A 25,638-nucleotide genomic window follows, 5' to 3' on the forward strand; every position below is an offset into this window, starting at 1 on the left:
TTAATGGCATACTTTGCGGAGAAAACCTAATTTAAGCTCACCTCTCTCTCTCTCGAGCCTCTCGATGTGGTTCATATTCCGAGAACTAATTACAATGCGTTGGTGACTTCGGAGTGAAGGTTATCGGTCAACTAAATGTTGTATCCTTAAAATGTTAAGCTTAGAACAATGGAAATGGAGACGTTTGAAAAGTTTTGGGCGATACACAGCTCAGCTTGGCGCATAAAATTCAAATCGATCTTACAACATATAAACTATACACTCCATTAGGACTTCTCATTTATTTAGTTCTATAGTATAATTAGTCTTAGTAATAAATGTAGTAACACAATACTTGTGGGGTTAAAAATCGAATTAGTTCTGTTAGTATGTAAGGAATAGCTAAAGTATGAACTGGAATTCGCTGGACCGTGAATTGTATACTTTCCTATACTATCAACTCTGAACATATTTGCCACTACTGATATAGTGACATGGTGGTAGTACCGCTCTTGCCAGTAGTTCCGACGCGCAAGGTACATGCTTGATATCCAGGGGGCTTTCAACAACGTACGGCCGAATGCGATTATCGGAGCTCATGAGTTTGAGGTCGAAGCTTATCTTAAGCATAATATCTATAGTCTTCTTTGTGACAGCACGGTTGTGGTGGAAAATGGACGGGCTCTTCGGAAAATACAAGTTGTATGTAGGGGCATCCTTTTGCTCTGGATCCTAGTGTTGAAGGACCTTTTGAAGGAGCTTGAGGAATAAGGCTGCCTGGTTGTTACCTAAAGGAAAATTCTTAACCAATGTTTACGATCTCACCCAAGAGTATACAAATGTGGAAACCAATTGGGCAGATACTTAGAAGTAGATAAGCCATAAATCCAAATGAAATTGAACTAGCTTTATTTACTAGAATATACAAAATTCCTAATGTTACTCTCCCATTTTTGGGAGACTCTCTTTTACAACCGGTGGACAGGGTGAAGTACCAAACATCGCAGATAGAGTGAGGAAGGCATCGGTCGCATTGTACTGTTGTAAAGGGGCAATTGGGATCAATCTAAGTTTTTATGGTAAGTTAGTAAGAAAACTTATTTAATTCAATGCGTTCATTTCAACTGGGTTCAACACTCCGACGTTCGGAAACCGTTGCTTGACAGAATAATACAAGCTCACGTGTGTATTTCTGATATTAGAAAGCGCCCTCTGAAAACCAGTTGTCATTCGAAGCCGCTTTAAAATTGTTAGGCCCTACGTTTGGATGTTTTGTAAATGACAATTAGAAAGAGAAACATGAGAGACATCTAGCAGGTATAATTAAGTTCACCTGTTCCTTCAGTGTCTCGTTATAATATTATTATGAAAGTGGTAGTATGTTGCCAGATTTGGCGGATTAATCTACCTTACGTGTAAAGTAGTACCAGAAACCAGTGTAGCTGATCCGTAAGCTTTATATATATATTTTTTTATTATTTTCATACATTTACACTGTTAACTGTGTAGATTCTGTATTTTATGTCTCAACACGTTACTCAATCTATATGCAAATAACCAACCTTTAACTTCAAGAACAGATGGTGAATTGAGTTTCAAATCTTAGTATGCCATTAAATAACTTACTGGCTCTATATAAAACCTTACGGGGGGCGCTACAGTAGCCCGTTACAGTTTGTGTCTGCTCTGGCGACGTGCTCTACACCACGGTAAACATTTTATATTATAGTCAGAAGATCAAGGATGTTGACAAAGAATATCTTCATAACACTATTAATAGTTGGTAAGTCGCTAAGAACAAAGTATAGGGTATAATAACATAAGATAATATAATATAGCATTATGTAAAATAACATAACATAATCTTATATAACATAAAACTATTAAAATCTGTTAAGTAACTTAGGAATAGAGGGCCAAAACTTGTAGCGAATGTGAGTGGACGTAACGTCGAGAGAATTATTAAGAGCGACAACTGAATATTTTCAATATCCTCAACAAGATATAGGTTTGCCACGAAGATTGTAACACCCAGAAGCAAACGTCGTAGAGCATATAAAATAAATATTTACGAAAATGATCAGCGTGGCAGGCTGAGTTGATTTAGCCATGTCCTTCTGTCCGTTTGTATATACACGCAATAGTCTACAGTTTCTAAACTATCGATCTGCTTTTTTCTCCGCACGAAGCTACTTATTTGTCGTAATCATCGATATCGAACCACTATAGCATATAGCTGTCCTACAAACTGAACAGTCGAAATAAAGTGCTTGTATGGAAAACTTTTTAATTTGACCAGATAACTTCACCAAATTTGGCATGGGTTATTGTCCAAGGCAACGGTATAAACTCCGAAAAATTTGTTTAGATCGAGTCACTATAGCATATAGCTGCCATACAATATGAACGATCAAAATCAAGTTATTGTAAGCAAACTTTTTTATTTGTGAAGGTGTTACACCTTCATTGCAACCGAAGTTAACTTTTTTTCTTGTTTATAACTTAAAATAGTAAATAATAAAAATCTATATTTCAGCCTGCCTAGTCATTAGGGAAATACAATGTACCAAGGGTGAATTTGTATCTGAAGAGGATTTTGATAGAATTATAAGCGGTGAAGCGATTTCAAATGACGATATAGTAAGAGAATTTATGCGACCGGACACCATGGACGACGAGAGTGACTCTGTGACACCGCAGTTTAGAAGAATATTGATGATGCTGGCTCAATATATATCATCGGAAAGTGGACCAGATTATATATGGCTTAAAATACAAAAGAGTGCGCCCAAAGAAACATAAGTTTATACAAATTATAAATAATAGTTTTAATAAAAATTAAATTAATTTCAAACAAAGTTTGACAACTAGTTTGCTTAGGAATTAGAATATTAGAATTTAGACAACTATATAAACCTTTAATAATTTCTGCAAAATGTACTTTTTGTGAGTCAGTGAAAGCAACCAAATAACCTGATCGCCATTATTTACTTCAGCGTGTTTCCTTTTGTGTGTGTCTTAATTGATATTCGAAGCATTCCATGCAAACAATATTTGAGTATCAGAAACAAGTAAGTTGAGTTTTATAGACAATTTGATAAGAATATGCCCGAACGGTTTTTTCTGCCTGCATTTAGTTGGTAAAAATCCATTTTTTTTAAAGGAAAGTGTCTATCTTTCGCGGTTCCTAAAGCAGAGATGAAAAAAGCAAAATTAAGAAAAACTTCTAAGAAATAAATTCAAAAGTTCAAAACAACAACTGCCAATATGCTAAGATCTCTGCAGAGATTGATAATATATACAGGAAAGTTATGAGCTCGATGGAAATCGAATGTCTGTAAGCAATAACTATTGGAATGCAATAACTTTTTAGAATGCAATAACTATTGAAACTAAACCGCGAAAATATAAAGAAGGTATATATCGTCAGCTGCGTGGTTGCCCACAACATTTCATAATTCATTTGAAAAACACCCTTCTAAAACTCCTAGAAGCAACCAAATCGCTCTAAGCATCCGCTGAGATAAGCACAAAAATTCTTAGACCCAAAAAAAAAAAACAGATGTCTAGCTTCAGGTTACCACTACCATCTCGTTCCTTAACATCAACAGTCAGTGTCCGTCCCGCCTAGACTAAAACTTCCTTACTTGCCAATTAACAAATTCACTGCACGAAAGAGAAGGCAGATGCATTTAGCTAGTATTCTGCAATAAAAAGGGCTAAAAAAATAATCAGTAAAGCTTTGAAGTCATAAAATTATCTTATACAGGTTTTCCTAAAAATATCATAAAACTGCACATATGTACATATACTTAAATTAACAAGTTCGAGACGCTGACAAAGCTGGGGAGGTTTCAACCTAGATTGAACCCATGTGCATTAATGTTATGAGTTCGTTCTCTCTAAAATATTCAAACACGCACCTTCTTAGCATACCTAAGTACTGAGGATGGACGAAGAGTCAGAGTGGGAGTAAAGAGAACTTGTGCCATTAGAGAAGCTTACTCAAGAACTAAACTCTTATTTACGACAGCTATGAATGTTTCTATTTGGTACGAATCCAAACATCTAGCTAGTACTTTAAAACAGTACAATTCTTACCAACTTTCGCCAATATTTCTCCAGATCTGAACACCAACTTTGTTTTGTCGTCAGGCCTAACAGTACGCTCGCTGTAAAGAAATAGAAGATGAGCCCTTTGCAGCGAAATACAGCATTGGTTAGGTTAAGTTTTTTCTCTATGAACTCATAAAATTATTGTAGTTGGTCTTAAATTTATTGCAATAATCTTACTGCTCCTCTGATGAAGACGAATTTTTACCTTGCCATTTGGGTGCCGATTGTACCATGCCTGATTCAAACTGCCTCAACCAGGGAAAGACGAACCAATTAACCTCAGAGGGACCTTACGACTGCGAAAGTGCTATGATTTGGCCAATACTCGCTAAGCGCTATATTACATATGCATAAGTTTTGGCTGCGCTTGATTACATTCAGCGCATTTCAAGACAATTAGTATGTAAATCAACGATCTTCGCTTAGAACAATGTGAGAATTTAAATAAAATCTTTCTATTGTCTTCTTTAATGTATACTGCGGTTTTTAAGATTGCACTATATAAGCCGTATTATAACTTTTTCGCACTTTAGTGATAATAAACCATATGTGCTTGGGAGCTTGCCTGCCATTTAAGAATATTTTTACCGTACTTCATCAAGGATGTTCCCAAAATATGCTGGCTGCTATACGTTCCTTGGTAAGTCCGGAAGTAAGTTAGAAAGTACGCTTTGCACATGTATTGAAATAGATATTTAAAAACTGCTAGCTTATTTTGCTAGATTACCAAAAAAAACAGGTATTCCCCTTCTCAAACACATTTATTCGGAATTTTGCTAACACCAGATAATAATATAATCATAAGTTGATACATAATGGTTTTTCTATATTTTAGTATTCTTACTCGTTTGTGAAATTACAAGTGAAACTTTAAATCCAGTACATAGTGCCAACGATGACCTTTCCGATGATTCTATTACAGCAAATGAGTTTAGAAGCTTATATACAAAAGCCGAAACCGCAGGCATCGGCGTCGAAAAGCTTGCATTTTCAAAGCTATTGGATGAAGTAGCGACATTAGTAGCCATGTCGGATGGACCGCGAATACTCTGGATAAAAATAGAAAAAGCGAGCTTGTTAGCTCAAAATAAATGAATGTCGAATATGTGTAATAGTATTTACATAAATTTCTTAATACGTTTCTATGAAACATTTAAGCTTTGAAATATACTGATAAATAAAATGATTTTAAAAATATTTCGTAATATTTATATGAACATATAGGGTAAAAATCGATATGGTACTCGTCCGGTTACCGCTCACAAAGATCCCTGAATCGCAACTAGCGGACGTGTACTGATTTTCGTCAAAAGTTCTCTTAGAAAACTCCTTCAAAAATAGGCGCATAAATTCTTAGAATATAACATTTTTATTTCTGAACAAGTTATACTAAGTACGCCACAAAGTTTGTAACACCCAGAAGCAAACGTCGGAAACCCTATAAAATGTATCTACATGGTAAATGAAACATCGGAGTGTATGTATGCATATGGTAAATGTTGAAGCAATACAAGCTGAGTCGAATTAACCCTGTCTGTCTGTATATCCATTCGTCTTCATATATGCAAACTTGTCCCTCAGTTTATGAGATATCAATATGAAGTTTTCCTTTTCTCCCCAAAAAGTTGCTCATTTGTCAGAACCGAAGATATCGTTATACGTTGTGTTTCACTCCTAATGGATGTCTTTTTTCGGTCGCATCGATAATTGAACCTGAGTACGTTAACAAGGTCGAGTATGATACCATGCATGTACTAACGTCGAGTCTGGCTTCAATAGTCTAAAATCATGAGCCGGCTGGCCGTAAGCATTGCCTCATGTTTCACTTCAATATGTATTGGCTGGATATCGAAGATAACCTCCTTAGTCTTTGTTGATTCTCACTGCGCCTGTAGTCCCCAGCAAGCAGGCCAGTTGCACATTTTTCAGGGGTTTAACTTTTTCGATAACGCTATGCACCACATGTTAGTATATGACGAATGACATTTGATCTCATATACACTAAACTTGCGCATGGCAACTATGCATATGGCATTCGAATTTTTCACCCTCGTCATTTCCAAGTTTCAAGCTAGTTTTCGAACAAAGTTGAGTTATTTTGTACTCCCGTCAATACTTCTCAAAGTATTAAACTCAATATGCAAAATTGATAACCCGAATGGCACGCTCAAGGTCCGATGAATTTCTAAATTTTGGTAGTAAATTTTCCAAGTCATGGACAAATATATTTTATGCATAAGCTTCAGCTGCACTTGATTAGATTTCGCTAATTTTAAGGCAATTAACATGTAAATGCACGCTCTTCGCGAAGAACAATAGTTGAGCTTAAATTAATTTCTTCCGTTGTTGTGTTAATGGATATTGTAATCTCCCAGATGGTACTATATAAGTACGTGGGAAATTTGGTCCATCTTCAGTGAAACCAAAGGTGTCTTCAGTCGTTTTAAAATTTGTAATATATCTCTTCAAAAATGTTGCCGAAAAGTACTTTCATTTTCTTGCTCGTAGGTAAGTATTGACAACTTTAAGAATATATTCATGCAAATTTTTAGGCAATATCCTCAAAAGCCTCGCAGGACTAATACTTCCAAAAAGCAATCACGCCATGGAAACGTTGCCGAATATTGCCTCACTTTGCTTTGCCGGATAAAGCATCTTGTGCATGGCAAAAATTTCAATATGAAAACATCACTTCATAAATTTCATGTGGTCGTTGTTGCCAGACACTGTTTGATAGGTTATCTTAAGATAATCCCATAATAACCGCTAGTACTGCTATGTGCCAAATAACGTATTTGTTTTTAAATATTTCAGCGTTCCTAATTGTTAGCGAATTGTCAATAAGCTCTGGTAACCCAACTGATCTAAGGAGAGGCAGTGCATTTTTGGCTCAAGATGAGTGCGGTTGTGGTTTTGGGAGGTCTAGTACCGCGATATCTGTCGCAAATGACGCCGAAAAGTCACAAACATGAATGCGTGGTCGCTCTAGTACCGCAATAGGTGTCTCACATGACCCAATTATGTAAAATATCAAAAACAAATAAATACAAAGTTGCACACAGTAAAATTATGAAATTTTTAATATATTTACTAAAAACATATTGTTTCCTAAGTCTTGTATCCAAATGGATCGGATCTAGGTACTTTTAAGCAGAAACCGGAAACCGGAGTCTCAAAAGTATTAAATAAATGTAGGTAAGTAGAAAGAAACCTCTTTGGGAATATTTTGAACTGCCAGCCAGACCTTCCTAGAGTTATTTACTACGCTGGAATTGATCTTTGGCGAGGACGCCTGGCTATCTATTCTCCCGTAGCTATTCAGTAAAACTCCACAGAGCTTCTCTATGCCTTCTACTTCCGATTGGAAGATGCTAGCTCAGTTTGGTAGATGGAAAGAGAGAGAGATTCTCGGAGTATACCCCCGTGCCTACACCGCAGTCTATTTTGAACCAGTCGGAAAAGATTGAGATCATATCCTACAGTGTAAGAAGTAAAAATTTACAGCGAATAAGTGATCAGGCAATAGTATGATAGCGTAAATTTTAGCCAAAAAACCAGAAACCGCTTTGTCAAAATGATTCCCAAACTAATCGACCTTTTACTGAGTAATTAATAATTGAATAGGATGTTATGTCAACTAAACAGTTATTTGAAATCAGACGCAAGTTTGTAGGTATCAAGCTTTAGTATAAGAATATTATTTTGACGCAGCGAACGCCTTTAAGTAAACTTTTCTCTCTCTATCTTCAGTCTACCTATACCGAAATATTTTCAATTACTATTCTAAGGTCTCGTCAAATGGCCCGAGTATTGCAGAATGGGGCTGACAGATCGAGCTGACTGCAAGAATTGTTGCATTAGCAAAGCAACGTTTCAAACGTTGGGGGTCCCACGATATGAGACACTAGAAAATGTATCGATAGTTAGGCCACAGAACCTATCGAAATTGGCGTCAAGCGTTGGCATCCTGAAAGATAACTACTTCTTATGAACTATGTAACGGCACTCCAACTGGCATCGCTAAGAATCAAAACTGGTGGATGCGTGGCTCACGAGCTTACCCGACTAACCTTACCTAAGCACACTGTCATTATTTTTTCTGTGAATTTGAGTATTTATATATGTATATTGTATCCGTAGCTTTTGGATGTCAGTGGCTGCGAGATTCCATGTTTCACAGGCATATATTGTAGAAGTGTATACTTAACATTGGAGTTGAATATATTTATTTAGGTACTTCGCGTAATGATCGAGAAGCTTCAATATTTTCCGTGACTCGCTTGATACTTGGACTCGCGTCAAAGAGTATAAATCACTAGGGCAAAAACATCTTAGTCCAAAATCATTACTACAGCATCCAAAATGGGTAATGTTCTTTAGAGATATCCCATCGACTATGATGTATATGATATCAGTCTCGTAGAAATGTTTCTTTATTTTCAGTGGATCAGTTTTCAGATTTCAGGATATATATATGTATATTTTCTTAATATCGGTAAAGCACCTGTATAAGTCAGTTATGTGTTCGCAATGGCTGTAGCTACTTCATCATTAGTCTCATTAGGAGCCCATTAGACTCGACGACCCGCTTCTGTGCGACTGCGAGATCGTTTTGGCCTAGAGTAGAGCGCAAGAGATCTACTGAACTGCTTGGCCTTGACAAAGTTTATCTTTCCGCAATCGTAGGAGTTTTTTGATCAATTTGATAGGAGTTCTTGGTAACACAACGGACCGGAGCAGCTGGTAAATTTCCCTTCTTGGGTAATAAGGGCACCACCGGTTAGATGTATGAACTTGGTTTAGTTACTTAAAATATCAAATGACATTATTGCAGTTAACGAGGACGTATGGGGAAGATAAATTGTTTAAGATTCCGATTGTGATGAGTTGCTAGTGTGCATTCATCCGATTAATAATATAGCACTATTGTCAGAAAATCGTATATTTCGATATATACTTGTATATTATATTCGATGATACAAAAGGTTAAAACAGGTGCCTTCTAACAGAAGAATTTGAATATCTTTTTTACAAGTAGTTAGAAAATATTGGTCAGCTGTTTGATCTCGATAATTCGTTTTACCAAGGAGGAGAAGCAGTAAATGTCTTTCCCAAATTAATGGTTGAGCTTTAAAGATCCTTATTTACGTATATCGGTCCAAATAGATACTTCTTCTTAGGCGACTTTAGGGAGTTTAAAGGATTAGTGGAAACGCAGTCTTCAAGAAAACAGATCTTACCTACTAAGTAGGATTTTTAATAGAAATAGAAGAAATAAAAATGATTGTGTTGTCTTAGAAGACACTCCCTTAAGGTCACCGTAGTTCCAGTAATAGTACTTTTGTGAATCAAGGTATTTTGCAATTAATTTACTTGGTTGTGAAATTAAAATGACAATCGTAAAATTCCGTATGAGGCTAGAAATGAAAATGAACCGTACACTCATCTTGAGAAATATAAGTACAACCTAATTTATTACTCGCAGTAAGATGTTTCATTTAATTATAACATATATCATATTATTATTACTTACACAAATCCAGTTAACTAGACTTTCTTCTATTATTTTTTTCTTTATTTCATGATGTACCTTTAATATTTCAATATTTTATGCTCTGATATTTTAACTGAATTTCTTTGAAAAGTAAAACAATTCAAAGTTTCTTAAATTCATAAGGGGTCGCTTTCGCCATTTTATTTCTCATACAAATATTTACCTGTAGTTAGAACTAAACACGAAGCCGCCATGACCACTTTGTGCTATAGCTGTCCCACCACCACTTTGTGCTACAACACCTGTAGGTGTCTTACAACGACCGCATTTTCCATTGTTGTTGGAATCTTTAACGTGGAACATCATTGGAATACCGTCCCGCATACCACCTATCATAACATCTGCCCCACTATCAATACTACCACTTGTAGATGTCTTAAAACGTCCGCCTCTTCCATTGTTGTTGGAATCCTTAACGTGGAACAGCATTGGCATACCGTCTGGCATACCGCTTACCATAACATCTGCCTCACCATCAGGCATACCTCCTACCATAACCCCTGTCTCACTACCTGACATAGAAGTGAATGCTGTATTAGGACCAACCATAATGAAGCTATCTCTTTCGTCATCAAGTGCACCATTAAAGCCGTTTAACGGTTCAGTTAGTATTAGTAACGCTGTAATGTATAAAATCCAATTAATTTCGTGTTACTTGCAATGTAATTACGAGTATAATGAAAATCAAAATATAAATATGTTTCGTTAACAAACAGCTCTAAGTCAAAATCTAAAATATAATGAAAATATGTGAAAAACCGGAATCAGCATTATAAATGACTTAAACCCCAGAATATTCGAAAGAAACACTTATAGATTGCTCCATGAATTGAGAGATCGCGGTTGCTATCACGAGGTGTATCGGTCTTTCTCAAAAAAAACACTACTTTATGTACTCGTATGTAAAGTTTTCCAAAAAGCATTTTGAGATTTTAGTGAAATATTAACATACTGTGATCAAAAATGTCTGTTTGTCAAAAGGTTTAATTATCTCCGAGTAAGAACTGTTTGGGTAAACAATCGAGTTTCGAATTTTACAATGGCTGGTTTTGTTGAGCAAAGAACTTGCATGCAATTTGTAAGTGGTAAGAGTTCAAAAAGTGCCGAGAACACGTCAAAGACGACCTACGCTCTGGACGACATTCAACCCCTGCCGACGACGGTCACGCCAAAAAAATCAAAGATTCGGTGCTGAAAAATCGTCAGTTGACAATTGGAGACCTTGCAGATAATGTTGGAATATTATTTGGCACAGCGCAAAGCATTGAGAATGTTTTGTGTCTCAAGCACGTCAAGTCTCGATCGGTTCTTTCATCGCAATAATGCACCATGCCATACTGCATTGGTTCTTCGTGACTTTTTTTGCCAAAAACTTGACTTATGGGTTATCGTTCTGCAAACACCATATTAGACTGGTTTGGCTTCGACGCGCCGCTTCTGGCTATTCAGCAAACTCAAAAGGCCAATGCGGTGACGCCGTTTTGATAAAATTGCGGAGATATAAACCCAATCGAGAAAGGTCTTGAAACCTATACCGGAAAAAGACTATTCCGACTGTTTCGAGGACTGGAAAAAGGCGTTGGCAAAAGTACGTTGAATCGGACGGGAATGAAATTGATTTGGAAGAATAAATAATGAATTTACATTTTATAAACAAATTGACCTTACTTTTTGATCACAGTTGTTATGCTTACCAACAAGTAAAAAAATATAGGAATTCTGCGGCAACATCCTTGATAAGGTGTTATAAAACCACCTGAGAGGCACTGAAGACAGTTTTTCTTTCACTAAACATTTACAAAGTTATCCAACGGGCTTATATAGACAATCTAGTAGTTTATAATATCCGTTAATGAAACAAAAGAAATCAATTTAAACTCATCTATTGTTCTAAGCAAATATCGTGCATTTACATATTTATTATTGAGCTTAGTGGAATGCGAATAAGTAAGGATAAAATTCTTACATAAATTAACCTTTGCAGCAGTACTTGTATTATACTTGTAATTCGAGCTTCTAGACTTTTTGGATAAAACAAATTGTATACACGCGGACTAGTCCCTCAGTTTTGGAGATATCGCTCTGAAATGTTGCAAATGTTATATTCAAAGAAGCGGCTCGCCAAAGAAGCGGCTCATTTGTCGGAACTGCTGATAACGGACCACTATAGCATATATCTGCCATACAAACTGAACGATCGGAATCAAATTCTTGTATGGAAAATTCTGTAGTTGACGAGCTATGTTCAAGAAATTCGGTATGGAATATTGTTCAAGTCAAGGTTGCAATTTCTGACGAAATTTTTCAGATCGGAGCATTATAGTATATAGCAGCCATGCAAACAGATCGATCAAAAGTTAATCTACAACCTTGGATATAAGATCTTGCAATAAACAATTTTTCGCTCAACAAAAACATGTCTTATAATTTTTTCCATATAAATATTTCTTTAGAAGTTATATGCAGTTAAATTTTATACATCATATAATGAGCAGTTATACAAGTGACTAATATGTACATTCTGTGTTGCTCATACGATATGGTGTACTGTAAGCATACATTACATTTGATGCATAATTTTAACTGCGCATACCTTTCAAAGGCATGTGTTTATGAAAAACGTTATTAGAACCTTAATTGTAGGTCCGAAAATTGTGTATTAAAATATTATTCGTGTTTTTGCTTTTGTGTTATAAAAAAGATCGAAAAATCTTATGTAAAATGTATGGGAATACGAAAATTTTTTAAACACGGCTTGAATTAAAAATAACGAAAAGGTAAAAACAAATCACTTTGGGGAATATTAGACACCCTACATATATGTTATAATGTAAATATAAACCCACTAACTTAATGTTAGTCTGAAAGATCGTATACATGGTCTTACTTCACCAAAACACTCCAGAGGTAATTACTTGTATAGTTAATTGTTGAAGAAAAAAATCTGCAAAGCAATGTTACAAAGCTGATAATTCCGAGCCCGTGCATGAGAGAACTGAGAAAAGCTGTTTTGCTATATGTATATTGTAACCCATGGCTCCGGGGTGGAGCAAAGGGTTACAACGAGACTCTTCCATTTTCGGTCTTGTGCTAGTCTCTTAATTTAACTCCAATTTTTTGGGCCTTATTTTGATATCCTAAATCCCTTTTCCAGGTAAGAGCGGTTCGGCCTTTTCTTCGGCTGCCTTGTGGATTCCAGTTGATAGCGTTTCGGGTGAACGTGTCAGGATCTCGTCTCAGAACATAATCGAGCCAGCCCCATTTTTTTTAAGAATTTCGGCTCATATGGGTGTTTGATTTGTGCGCGCCCAAGGGCCGGATTAGAAGCAACGACGTGTCAAAAAATGTGGCAAATATTGCAAAGGCATCGATTTCTGAAAACTTGCAGCTTTTGGATGTCAGAGGCTGCGAGATTCCATGTATCGCAGTATTAGAGAAGTGTATACTTAACATTGGAGTAGAATATTTTTAAATTTAAATACGTCGCGTAATGATCGAGAAACTTCTTACCGCGCTGAGGGCGCTGAAAACGTGCTTAGCCTAATTTATACGGTTGATGATGTCTTCCTTTAATCCTCCATTTACAGATATAATATTGCTCAAGTAATTTAAATATTTCACAAGTAACGAAAGGAGTACATTGAGTATTTTGAATTGAGACTAAAGGTGAATATACTATAAGCAATTCCAACAGGGTTACTTAATTGCTTACTGAATTGGGACATAATTTTGTTGGTTCATTAGTCTATTCGTAATTAGAAAAACCTGCAATTTTTACTATTATCCGAAAAGCTTCACTTCTTATTGAATATCCCCACAAAATTTGACAGTTTTTTTGAATGCTTTTCTCACTCATTTAATTTTTTTATATTTGAAACAAACTTGTTAAACTATTTTTAAAACGATTTGAAAATTTATGATTCTTGTGTTTTGACTCTTCTTCCAAACCAATTTATATTTGTTTCGGCTTTTTACATTTTAAGCCGAACACTTTTTATTGGCTCTAGGTAGGTAGGAATTTCGCTGGACTCATCATGTGCTACTATCTCATTCGATTGATTTTACCAGCAGACGCACCTGACAGTGCAATGGCAATTAATAGCGCTATCGTGTATATCAAAGTTTGGGTTAATGTTCGATTATATATATGTAAACATCATTGGTTTTTACTTTTAACACAAATCACGTTCTTTTTTAGTAACTACCATCTGGAGGATCAGAATATCCATTAAGGCAACGATAAAAGAAAATAATTAATAATAAACACAGTAATTGTTGAAAACGAAAATCGTGCATTTACATGTTAATTGCCTTAAAATTAGCGGAATCTAATCAAATGCAAGCTCAAGCATAAAATATATTTTTTAATGGCTTGGAAAACTTTGCACAATTTGGAAACCCAGCAGGTTTCGGGGTTTTCAGTTTGCATACTGTCTTTGATATTTTCAGATATATTAAAGAGAGTGCAATATAGTGCAATGTGTTTCGAGTACTTGCTTGACACTTGGACTCGCGTCAAATAGTATAAATCACTAGGGCAAAAACTTCTTAGTCCAAAATTATTACTACAGCGTCCAAAATGGGTAATGTTCTTTAGAGATATCCCATCGACTATGATGTATATGATATCAGTTTCTGTGGAAATGTTTCTTTATTTTCAGTGGATCAGTTTTCAGATTTCAGGATATATATATATATATGTATATTTTCTCAATATCGATAAAGCACCTGTATAAGTCAGTTATGTGATCAATCTTTATTGGGCTCCGAGGATTTGAGTGCCATAAGCAGTGAACAGAGAAGCGAAAATTTTGAATGGAGTTCATGCGATACTTAACAGCGAACTCTAGTTCGCTATGGTTGTAGCTACTTCATCATCAGACTCATTAGGTGCCCGGTCATAGCGCAATCGCTAGTAACTGCACAGCCGATGAGCTATCATTGGCACATCGCAATGGAAACGAGTTGGATGTCAATTGGCAACTTGCGTTCTAGCACTGAACCAATGCTAGGTCCATGCGGTTAGCAGGCGTTGGTGGATGACCCGCTCCTGTGCGACTGCGAGATCGTTTTGGCCTAGAGTAGAACGCAAGAGATCTACTGAACTGCTTGGCCTTGACAAAGTTTATCTTTCCGCAATCGTAGGAGTTTTTTGATCAATTTGATAGGAGTTCTTGGAAATACAACGGACCGGAGCAACTGGTAAATTTCCCTACTTGGGTAATAAGGGCACCAACGGTTAGATGGAGGAGATGTGTGATGAGTTGTAAGTTTGCATTGATCCGATTAATAATATAGCACTATTGTCAGAAAATTGTATATTTCGATATATATATTATATTCGATGATACAATAGGTTAAAACAGATGCCTTCTAACAGAGTTTTGAATGTCTATATCTCTTACTTCATCTTATGTGTCATCGTTTATTTAAAAAATATTAATCAGCTGTTTCATCTCGAGAACTCGTTTTACTCGTTTAAGATGAGAAACAGTACATGTCTTTCCCAAAATAATCGTTGGCCTCGAAGGATCTTTATTTACGTATATCGGTCCAAATATAAACTTCTTCTTAGGCGACTTTAGGGAGTTTAAAAGCATAGTGAGAAACGCAGTCTTTCAAGAAAACAGATTCTACCTACTGAGTAGGATTTTTAATAGAAATAGATGAAATAGAAAATCTTATGTTGTCTTAAAAGACACTCCCTTAAGGTCATCGTACTCCCAGTAATAGTATGTTTCTGAGCCGAAGAATTTGCAATTAATTTACTTGGTTGTGAAATTGAAATCACAATCTCAAAATTTCGTATGAGGCTAGAAATGGAAATGAACTGTGCACTCATTTTAAGAAACATAAGTACAACCTAATTTATTACTCGCAGTAAGATGTTTCATTTAATTTCCAATATAATTTCCAACTCAGTAATGAAGACTAACAAATTTAACAAAGCAAACTTTTTGAAAAACTTTTATGGAGCATAAACACGATTGAGAAAATTATGTAAAGTGTCCCGCTGCAAATCGTGTAGTCGCGAATTCATCTCTCATAAATAACCGTAAGGTTTTTAGAGGTTAGATATAATAGTCGGAAAATTCAAGCGGAGCTATCGAGCAGTCCTCTCTTATTGAAATACATACGTTAGCATATTATTATTACTTACCCAAAACCAGTTAAATAGACTGTCTTCGATTATTTTTTTTTTATTTCTTGATATACCTTTAACATTTCAATTATTATTTATATAATATATACATATTCATTTTATACTCTGATATTTTAACTAATTTATTTTGAAAAGTATAAAAATGTAAAGTTTCATAGATTGTCATTAGTGGTCGCCTTTGCCATTTTACTTCACATATTTATTAGGTACTAGAGCTATACGCGAAGCCACCACGACCACTTTGAAATGCAGCTGTCCCACCATTACTTTGTACTACAGCTGCCTGACTATCTGATCCACTACCTGATACAGAAGTGAATGCTGTATTAGGACCAACCACAGTGAAGCTATTTGTTGTATCTCTTGGGGCATCAAGTTGACCATTAAAGCCGTTTAACGGTTTAGTTAGTATTAGTAACGCTGTAAAGTATAAAATCCAATTAATTTCGTGTTACTTGCAAGGTAATTACGAGTATAATTAAAATCAAAATGTAAATATGTAGATGGCAATATTTTGTTATCGGAGGTGTTCACAAAGGCTCAACACCAACACCTCTGGTGTTAACTTAACCTACAGTCAAACTTAAAATATAATGAAAATATGTGAAAAACCGGAATCAGCATTATAAATGAATTGAACCCCATAATCTTCAGCACGTCCCTATGCGGACTGAATTTTTACGCAAGAAACACTTTTAAATGGCAGTTCCCCACTTAATTAAAAAAAAATACAGAAAATTCAAATTTAAAGCAGAGTGTTTATTATCGTTTGAAAGAATTGGCATTTACTTTTTGGAGATTATCTGTTTCAAATATTGGCCGCGGTTACGTCTCCTATGGCCCATCCGTTGTATTTAATTTTCGATGACTCGTTCGAGCCTTTCGACTGGTTACTGGCGAATGACATGCGTGATGTTTTGCTCCAAGGCCTGAATCGAAGCGGGTTTGTCCGCATAGACTTTAGACTTTATCTCATCACCGAAGTATTCTCTCAATATAGTCATTGATTGATGCGATGTGTGGGAAGTGGCGCCGTCTTGTTGAAACCAAATGTCGTCGAGGTCACGATTTTCAGTTTCAGGCATCAAATAGTTGGTTATCATGGCGCGATAACGGTCGCCATTGACGGTAACGTTTCATCGGCATCATTTTTATAGAAATGTGGACCAATAATTCCACCGGCCCACATACTACATCAAACCGTTGTTTTTTCTGAATGAAATGGCAGCTCTGGAATCTCTTTAGCTTGCTCTTCATCCCAAATGCGGCTGTTTGGTTGGTTTACATACCGATTGAACCAATATTGTGCCTCATCGCTGAACAAAATTTGACTTGAAAACGTCGGTTCTTCTTGGAAGTCCATAGAGCGAAGCGATGTCGCTTGGGAAGGTCGCGCGGCTTCAGCACAAGCTGTATTTTGTATGCTTTTAATTTAAGATCTGTACGTAAAATGCGCCAAGTCGTTCCATACGTCAGTCCGAGTTTCTGTGAACGGCACCGAATCGACTCTCCATGATCTTCATGTACACTCTCAGTTACGGCCGCTATATTTTCTTTACTGCGTGCTGGACGTGGTCTATTTGGTCGAACATTTTCCAATAATGAATGCTGGTCTCAAGATGGGAGTTGGCGTTGCAAATAGTACGTTCACTAGGCCGATTATGTTGGTCATAAGTTGAGCGAAGCGCGCGAAACACATTCTTTTCATAAAGTGAATTTTCGTAATAAAGTTAAACAATTTATAAGCATTGTTCAGTCTTTCCATGATGAAATGTCAAGCAATACTAAACAAAAATAATATGATAGCTTGAAACGACTCACGAGTGAACTGTCAAAAAAGGCTATAGAAAAAGTACCCCCACTTGGATCAAACTTTAGACTGCTTAAAACCTAACAGCAGCGCTTATCTGGAAATTACGGCTCACCTGCTCAAGACATCAAGAAAGATTTTTCGTCGAGTAAAGACTTTCCAAGAAGTATTTTAAGATTTTAATGAAACATTAACATACTGTGATCAAAAATGTCTGTTTGTCAAAAGGTTTAATTATCTCCGAGTAAGAAATGTTTTGGTAAACAATCGAAAGCAAATGTTTCGATTTTTACAATGGATGGTTTTGTTGAGCGAAGAACTGGCATGAAATTTTGTTTGCGGATCGAATATTCTTGTGCAAATACGTTGAAAGTGTTGCAGAAGATTTTTGGTAATCAAACTATGGCACAAAATAACATTTGTAAGGGGTACAACAAGATCAAGGCGTACCGAGAACACGTCAAAGACGACCTACGCTCTGGACGACATTCAACCCCTGCCGACGACGGTCACGCGAAAAAAATCAAAGATTCGGTACTGAAAATGTTGGAATATTATTTGGTACAGTGCAAAGCATTCTGAGAATGTTTTGTGCCTCAAGCACGTCAAGTTTCGCTGGGTTCCTTCATCGAAATAACGCACCATGCCACATTGGTTCTTCGTGACTTTTTTGTCAAAAACTTGACACCTATAGTTCCGCAAACACCGTATTAGCTTGGCTTGCCTTCGATGCTCGGCTTCTGGCTATTCAGCAAACTCAAGAGGCCCATGCGGTGACGCCGTTTTGACACAATTGCGGAGATATAAACCGAATCGAAAAAGGTCTTAAAATCTATACCAGAAAAAGACTATTCCGACTGTTACGAGGACTGGAAAAAGGCGTTGGCAAAAGTGCGTTGAATCGGACGGGAATGAAATTGATTTGGAAGAATAAATAATGAATTTACATTTTATAAACAAATTGACCTTACTTTTTGATCACAGTTGTTATGCTTACCAACAAGTAAAAAAATATAGGAATTCTGCGGCAACATCCTTGATAAGGTGTTATAAAACCACCTGAGAGGCACTGAAGACAGTTTTTCTTTCACTAAACATTTACAAAGTTATCCAACGGGCTTATATAGACAATCTAGTAGTTTATAATATCCGTTAATGAAACAAAAGAAATCAATTTGAACTCAACTATTGTTCTAAGCAAATATCGTGCATTTACATATTTATTGATTGAGCTTAGTGGAATGCGAATAAGTAAGGATAAAATTCTTACATAAATTAAACATTGCAGCAGTACTTGTATTATAATTCGAGCTTCTAGACTTTTTGGATAAAACAAACTGTATATACGCGGACTAGTCCCTCAGTTTTGGAGATCTGGCTCTGAAATGTTGCAAATGTTATATTCTGCCAAAGAAGCTGCTCATTTGTCGGAACTGCTGATCGGACCACTATAGCATATATCTGCCATACAAACTGAACGATCGGAATTAAATTGTGCTTGTATGGGAAACTTTTTCATTTGACGTGATATCTTCACTAAATTTGGCGTTGGTTATTGTCTAAGGCAATAATATAATATCCGAGGAAATTGTTCAGATCAGAGCCCTATATCACATAGCTGCCTTACAAATTAAATGATCGGAATCAAGTTCTGTGAAGGGTATTATAGCTTCGGTTGCACCGAAGTTAACGTTTTTTCTTGTTATAGATGAAGAAATTTTCATTGCTGAAGAAGTTTTGAATAGAAAAATCGATGCAAAAACTTACAAAAACGCAAAACAATGTCAAAGGTTCTGTAAAAAAGGTGGTTAAAACTGGGACAAAAGTATATCAGCTGGATGTTTTGAAAGGCGTGATGAAGCATTTAAGCAATACTTTTTTTCGATGGATAGCACTGGATCTGCCAGCTTCAGCACACAAGACAAAAACCACCCAACAGGGGCTGAAAAGCCATAGTAATTGTTTCATAGCTGCAGATGATTGACCGTCTGGAAGCACAGGTTTGACCCCATTTGACTACATATTTGTTAAATGCAGAGCACAGCTCGCATCGAGGTTCTGTTAAAAAGATTTAGATGTTCGAAATGTAAGAAATAGCCAGATTAGTCGGAAGGTTATATATATTGTATATATGTATATTATATTATATATATATTGAGATGGCGTTATTATCCATAGTACTAGTGTTACGTGTCGCATCATGTCATATTATACGGTGCTGAAAACGTGTTTGTTCGCGCTAAAAGTTTGTCTTTGACAGTTTTTCGATTGAGTGACTCAATACGTTTTGAGCGCTCGTCAAAGATGGACACCGGCATAGAGAAAATTCGCTATATATTACAATTTTTCTTCGATCAAAGCGAAAAAGTAGCCAAAGCGGCTGAAAACATTAATTTAGTTTATGGGCCCGATACTGTAAACGAACGTGTAGCACAAAAGTGGTTTGCTAGATTCCGATGCACCACGCGATAAAATCATGGAAATAGTGGAAACAGACTGTCACGTGAGCACTTATTTAATTGCTGAGGAACTAAAGATAAGCCAGAAAACCGTTTGGAACCATTTGCATAACCTTGGATTCAAAAAGATGCTCGATGTTTGGGTGCCACACTAACTAGCGCAAGAAAACATGATGGACTGAATCGCAACAAAATCGACCCGTTTCTGAACCGGATTGAAAAATGAGTCACTTACGACAACATCGAGCCGAAACGATCGTGGTCAAAGCTCGGGGAAGCGGCCCAGACGGTGGCAAAGACCGGATTGACGGCCAGGAAGGTTTTGCTGTGTGTTTGGTGGGATTGGCAAGGAATCAACTACTACGAGCTGCTCCCCTATGGCCAAACGCTTAATTCGGTCCTCTGCTGCCAACAACTTGACCGCTTGAAGGCAGCACTCATCCAGAAGAGGCCATCTTTGATCAACAGGGGCCGAATTGTGTTCCATCAGGACAACGCCAGGTCTTTGGTGACGCGCCAGAAGCTCCGGGAGGTCCTAATGCACCCACCTTATAGTCCGGACCTGGTACTAAGTGATTACCATATTTTCCTGTCCATGGCGAACGCGCTTAATGGGGAGAAGTTGACCTCAAGAGAGGCCTGTAAATATTGGCTCTCCGAGTTTTTTGCCAATAGGGACGTAGCCTTCTACGAGATTGTTGGCATCTCGTTGGCAACAAGTTCACGAACAAAGCGGCGCATATTTGACTTAAATCGGACAAATGTACACAAAGTTATCATCTTTTGAAAAATCAATAAAAAACCCGAACGAACTTTACACTTGACCAATACATGTATACTTTAAAATATATATACTTATATTGTAAAATTAACAAATTCGAGGCACTGACAATATAGGGATATTTCTGTAAACATTGATCTCATATACATCAAACAATATGCTAGATCTCTGTAAATTATTCAAGAGCTCTCTTTTTCTTAAGTATTTAGGCCATTGAAGAAGCTTCCACAGAATTGACGTGTTAGAGAACAGCATCTGAAGAGATCTGAAATTCCTCCTAATATCTAGCTTGTACTCGAACACAGTATAATTACTTCGAATTGAATATTTCTAAAAGTGCTGAAGACGTATTGGCCAACTGAATAGCTTGGTTGCTCGCTTAAGTTTGGTTGGGTATCAATATTATGGCAATAGGGTTTTGAAGCTATTAAAAAATTTATGTTATGCATGAGGTTTTGAAGCACTTGATTAGATTCCGTTAATTTTAGAACAATTAACATGTAAATGCACGATCTTTGTGAAGAACAATATTTGAATTTAAATGAAATTCTTTCTTAGTTTTCTTAATGGATATTTTATCTTCCAGATGATGTTATAAAAGAACATGCGGAGTTGTTAAAGTAAAGGTGTCTTCGATCGTATTCAAGCTTGTAAAATATATTACTTGTATATCAAGAATGTTGCCGAAAAGTACGTTAGTTTTCTTGCTCGTCGGTAAGTATAGAAGTCTCTAGTTTTATATTCATATGAGGTTTCAGCCGGATATAAAACTCCTTCTCATGACATATTTAATATAATTTATCTTAGAATGCTCAAAAATTCAATAGATGAGCTAAATATATATGTTTTTAAATATTTCAGCTTTCCTAATTGCTAGCGAATTATCAATAAGCTCTGGTAATCCAACTGATCGAAGGAGAGGCAGTGCATATTTGGCACATGATGAGACCAATGATGACACTAGTACCGATATACCTATCGCCTATGATTCAGCAGAAACGTGTAAAAAGTAGAAAGAGCAGCGTAAATAAATGCCTGGATTTGTAAAAGGCTCATATCTTAAAAAAACTTAAATGTTCCCACACTATTAAAATTATATCAATATGTTAATGTAAAATAACAAAAATTAATATAAAAGATGCCCGTTGAGTTTAATCAAGCCACCTCACATATGGCCCGATATATGTACGTACTTATATGAGATAAAATAAACCGGAATTTTGAAAATACTTCTGTTAAATGTATTGGGGCTATGGAAATAAAGACACGGTTTTCTTCCGATAATTTGATCGAGGTTTGACTGTAAAGTTTGAGGTATACTGTAAAATGAAGGCATTAGATGGAATTTAAAATTTTGTTATATATAGTAAGCGTTGTATTCTCATTTCGTCCACTTACACTGATACCAATGTCAATATAATGTTATCCAGCGAATTGGTTTGAAGTCGGTCGAGATCTTTCTGAGAATTGTCTGATTTTAATTTCCTATGAAGCCCTTGACTACCATCTTATTTGTGAAATTTAATGCTTCTGGCGTGTTTATTTAGTGAGTTATCGCGCACTTAGTAGATTTCAACATAACAGTTATATAGAGAGTGGGCGTGGTTATAACACGATTTCACAATGTCCAAGAAGGTGCCAAAAAGATTTGTCCTAAGTGGTTGAAATAGTTAAAAAAGTTTGTGAGATGTGTACATTAAACCTTTTAGAGGGCGGGGCCATACCCACTTTTTACAAATTTCCAGCGCACAGGTTGCCCTCACTACCTCAGGCCCCTGAATCCAACTAAAGTTTTATATCCCATCTACTATACCGACCCTATAGGGTGCCCCGGAATATATATAGCAAGTTACATCAAGATATCTCAGTTCTTACTTAAGTTATCTGACTGGCGGATGGACAGAAGCCACAATACTTTCAGGTAGGCGCGAAAAATATATATTTTCAATAGAAATTTGTGGGGATATTTCTAAAACCATGTCATAACCTTGAATAGAAACTTTGAAAGCTTGAAATTATGGTTAGTTTTTTAGCAACCTTAGCTAAATTTGTTAGCCAACTTTGTTGCATCGGAAATGGCGTTGAAGCGTCGATGATTTATCGTTGTGACTAAAAAAGGTTCTTACAGAGGCTATTTTCACCCTTAAACAGTGCTTTAAAGCAGCCAAGATATTCTTCAACCACTTGGCCTAAGAGGACTAGGTCTTTGATTCCTCTCGATAGGAAATAAATTTAATTATCTATTTCGAAATTTTAGCAAAGTGGTCGAGAAGTAAAGTTTCAGTTTAGTTACACTATTGAAATAAGTCAATATTTCTGACTGTAATTCGCAAGCCTATGGTTTCAAGATCAAATGTAAAGTTTTAATGCAATTTTTGTTTGTTTAGGTAAGAAGAAAAGCATTGTATACAGTGAAGGAGAGAGTGATAGAGATCGGGGGTAATTCCTCCCAACAACTCAATACAGTTATCCCCAGTCTCCGGTTTTCTCTCTACGGCCTTGTTTGTTAGTTTAAGAAAATCAAAAAAGCTCTGCTTCACACAGATATTTTAAAGAGCAGTGTATTAGAATATTAACTATCACTCAAAAGATGTCGCGTTAGCAGTCATAAGCTCGACTTGATGTTAACTTTTACTTTTGACGGTTTGGTTGTCGTAGGTTAGTATTTTGGTATTCTTAGCTTCAAAAGAATATGAAAAGTATGAGTACTTAATAAGTCAAAGTGTTAAACTTTTAAGATTCCCAAATGAGGTTCTAATCTGAACTAAAAAGTTGGGAAGGAGGTTATTGTTACAAGGACTTACTCTATCTGTACGCAAATCACATGACACTAATTAAGGGAGCGGTAAAAGTTGGAAAAAAGATTATTGCTTTTAAAAGACTTCTTAGACTATCTTTTCTCAAACCAAATAATTCTCTCTCGGCTGATTAGATTTTTATCAGTATTTATTGGAGAAAATTTGCTACAAGATTTAGGCTAACTAATATGCTGATCTGTCGAGTGTGACAACGACGTTCTACGGCTTTCCTCGTAGAGCGCATTCTTAGAGCTTTCTTCTGTCTGCTAATGAACAGATGGACTGCAAGTTTTGCTAAAAGAGCCCGCCATCATAACACGAATAAAAGTTCTACTGACCTGCAGACCACATAGCTATACTGATGGCGAACAAGTTCTTAGACTCAATTGGTAGCATGTTGACTAACCCTCTAAGGTCACACGACGATAGGCGATATCGGTCAACCTAGAGGTAAATATCCGTAAGTTAGTTCTAATACTCATTACAAGGTGATACAAGATCCCGTCACTGTAACGGTGGTTAAGCCAATCCAGTTTCGTTAAGGAATTTTCCACAAGAACTTTCGGGCGTAGCTCGAAATGCAGGAGGTTGATGGATAAATTGGAACACATACCCTCGCGCTGGGTGAACTGCTTTAAAGTCATGTTAAAAGAGGGTAGATTGCGCAGAATCGAGCGACACTCCTACGGAACCTTTAACATCTACACGGACGTATCAAAAATGGCTAATGGAGTGGGCGCCGGGATCTATTGCGCGGGGCTAGATCTCAGGTTACCATTTTAGTTGCCGGAATACTGCAGTATTTTCCTGCAGAGATAGCTAACAACGCAAGAAATAACATAAACACAATCAAGAGTTTATGCCCTACGATTGACCATACATATTGATACAGATACATTACGACTGTAATTAATAGATGAGAGAGATCTTATAGTATCCTTCTGACTTCTAAGTAACAGAAGATAAGGAGGTATTGCAATTATTTCAACTTGCACGCCGTTTTTTTCTTCCGTTCCTACGTTCATGAATATATTATATATTATATATACTTGTATTGTATTATTTTAGGTATACCACATTCTGAACGTATCTGACAGTTATACAACATTAGTAATAGAGTCAATGCATAATCGCATTTCATCCGAAAAATTTGTGCTTATTGACATGCAACTACACGACTCCACTCGCAAACAATGAGCATCATTTTCTTGATAGAAGAAAAGATCGAGCATATAAAAGTACTCAGTTTGCGAATAGCTGCTACTACTTACGTTACTATTCAATCAATACTAATCAGCTTTGTAATTTTTCGTTAACCGCATATTATTTAATCATATAAAGAAGATGGCGCCAAAGCTCATATATCTAATCGTTGGAGGTAACCTCCTATCCGCTATAAGCAGGGCCAATGATATTTTAGAGAACTATTACCCGCGAAACCTGATTTATTATTTATTCTATTCCCATAGCTTTCGTGGTCACAAGCCGATTTGGAAATGCCTATGCGCAATCTGTGAGTTGCGATAATGCGGTGCAACCTCCGCTATTATTAGTAAGATCATCACTGCCGTTATTTCAAACCACGAATCCAAAGGATACCGAAGCAATAAAAGGATATATCGCCGAATTGCTGGCCGAGCTAGCACTTGATGACAAGGAAAAGCAAAATACTGAAATTGACAGCAGCTGTCCATTGAGGGAAAGTGATCGCCAAGAAACTCAAGCATTAATTAAAACTCTTTTGGAAGAGCTAAAAGGCAAGTACAACAAATGAAAATAAATCAAAGAGATCTGTAGAAACTCTGCAATACAACTTTTGGAGCATAAGAAAGACTACGTTCATGAAAAAATAAAAATAAAGTAATGGGGTAGAATTAGCCGTATGAGCAAATAAAATTTTAAGAGCATCTGTCTATATAACTATGTGTTTAAAACTATAGTTTAAATTTTACAACATTATTCACCCGGTGGAAACCTA

The 25,638-nt window shown here is 36.4% G+C and overlaps 7 long non-coding RNA genes across 7 annotated transcripts; 5 read left to right on the forward strand and 2 right to left on the reverse strand.

Moving 5' to 3' along the window:
- The first annotated feature begins 1,535 nt into the window (after nt 1–1,535).
- On the forward strand, nt 1,536–2,837 carry LOC106615432 (uncharacterized). Its single transcript, XR_011396614.1, has 2 exons — nt 1,536–1,762; nt 2,516–2,837. It is a non-coding gene; the product is annotated as an uncharacterized lncRNA (long non-coding RNA).
- Nucleotides 2,838–4,613: 1,776 nt separating this feature from the next.
- On the forward strand, nt 4,614–5,292 carry LOC138857535 (uncharacterized). The gene is made up of 2 exons (XR_011396635.1): nt 4,614–4,735; nt 4,931–5,292. It is a non-coding gene; the product is annotated as an uncharacterized lncRNA (long non-coding RNA).
- A 1,201-nt stretch (nt 5,293–6,493) lies between these two features.
- LOC138857488 (uncharacterized) lies at nt 6,494–7,162 on the forward strand. Its single transcript, XR_011396602.1, has 2 exons — nt 6,494–6,603; nt 6,910–7,162. It is a non-coding gene; the product is annotated as an uncharacterized lncRNA (long non-coding RNA).
- A 2,380-nt stretch (nt 7,163–9,542) lies between these two features.
- Nucleotides 9,543–11,445, reverse strand: LOC106615426 (uncharacterized). Its single transcript, XR_011396500.1, has 2 exons — nt 11,344–11,445; nt 9,543–10,269 (listed from the first exon to the last, which is right to left on the reverse strand). It is a non-coding gene; the product is annotated as an uncharacterized lncRNA (long non-coding RNA).
- Nucleotides 11,446–15,833: 4,388 nt separating this feature from the next.
- On the reverse strand, nt 15,834–18,720 carry LOC138857415 (uncharacterized). Its single transcript, XR_011396487.1, has 2 exons — nt 18,620–18,720; nt 15,834–16,232 (listed from the first exon to the last, which is right to left on the reverse strand). It is a non-coding gene; the product is annotated as an uncharacterized lncRNA (long non-coding RNA).
- A 2,732-nt stretch (nt 18,721–21,452) lies between these two features.
- Nucleotides 21,453–22,091, forward strand: LOC138857473 (uncharacterized). The gene is made up of 2 exons (XR_011396575.1): nt 21,453–21,576; nt 21,724–22,091. It is a non-coding gene; the product is annotated as an uncharacterized lncRNA (long non-coding RNA).
- A 2,788-nt stretch (nt 22,092–24,879) lies between these two features.
- Nucleotides 24,880–25,580, forward strand: LOC106615429 (uncharacterized). Its single transcript, XR_011396559.1, has 2 exons — nt 24,880–25,038; nt 25,130–25,580. It is a non-coding gene; the product is annotated as an uncharacterized lncRNA (long non-coding RNA).
- The last annotated feature ends 58 nt before the right edge of the window (nt 25,581–25,638 follow it).

This window comes from Bactrocera oleae, chromosome 5, assembly GCF_042242935.1.
Source record: "Bactrocera oleae isolate idBacOlea1 chromosome 5, idBacOlea1, whole genome shotgun sequence".
Classification (NCBI taxonomy): Eukaryota; Metazoa; Arthropoda; class Insecta; order Diptera; family Tephritidae; genus Bactrocera; species Bactrocera oleae.